The 742-nt window shown below is 51.9% G+C and overlaps 1 protein-coding gene across 1 annotated transcript in view; it reads left to right on the forward strand.

Annotated features, from left to right (window-relative positions):
- SAMD11 (sterile alpha motif domain containing 11) overlaps positions 1-742 on the forward strand; it is a 16,950-nt gene that overhangs the window by 7,536 nt on the left and 8,672 nt on the right. The gene's annotated exons all lie outside the window — the stretch shown is intronic.

Here is a 742-nt window from a genome sequence, read left to right on the forward strand (position 1 = left end):
CTGCTTGCTCTTTCTGTGCCGCTTCTGTCCCTCTTGCCTCTGACCTGCCGCCTTCCCCAGGGAACCGACCGCTCCTCGTTCCCTGGGCTTGTGCCCCCCCCCACCGTTTTGTTGCATCCCACTTGATCTTGTCGTTCCTCGCCTGAGAGCTCTCCGACCTGCGGGACGGGAGCAAAGGAGTTGCAGCAAGGGGTTACGTCCATGGTGCTGATCAGAAGCCTCAGGGAAAAAGCTTAAGCCTACAGGACAGATAATTTTGTCGTGATAGATGCTTGGGAGGAATGTTTTTTTCTGGTAATTTCTCACTTTGTGCCCTGAAGCAGTTTATACCTCTCATAAACTCTTTCTCTGCCCGCAATAATCATGGATGTTCACATCCCTGTAAATGTCCTCTTGATCTAAATGAGATCATGCAGCAGTGAGTTCCACAAGTTAATAATGCCTTTTGGGGTGGTTTTTTTTTTCCAGTTTTCTGGAACTAGGTTTCTTTATTACTTGTTTCTGCGTTTCACACGCTGGCAATATACAAAGTTACCTGGCTGGCATTTCTGTCGCCGTTTCTTATTCTCTGTGCCTCTCCTCCAGCTCCTCTCTCGGCTCCACGCCGTTTTTCTCCCCGTGTGCACGTCCCGTGCTGTCAGGCACTGGCGACGCAGGGCGGCGGCGGTGGTGGGGAGCGGCTTTCTTCCATCCTTTTGGAACCCATCACCTTCGTCTCTGCTGACAGGGCTGGGACCTGAAC

This window comes from Cariama cristata, unplaced genomic scaffold (assembly GCF_000690535.1).
Source record: "Cariama cristata isolate BGI_N322 unplaced genomic scaffold, ASM69053v1 scaffold27029, whole genome shotgun sequence".
Classification (NCBI taxonomy): Eukaryota; Metazoa; Chordata; class Aves; order Cariamiformes; family Cariamidae; genus Cariama; species Cariama cristata.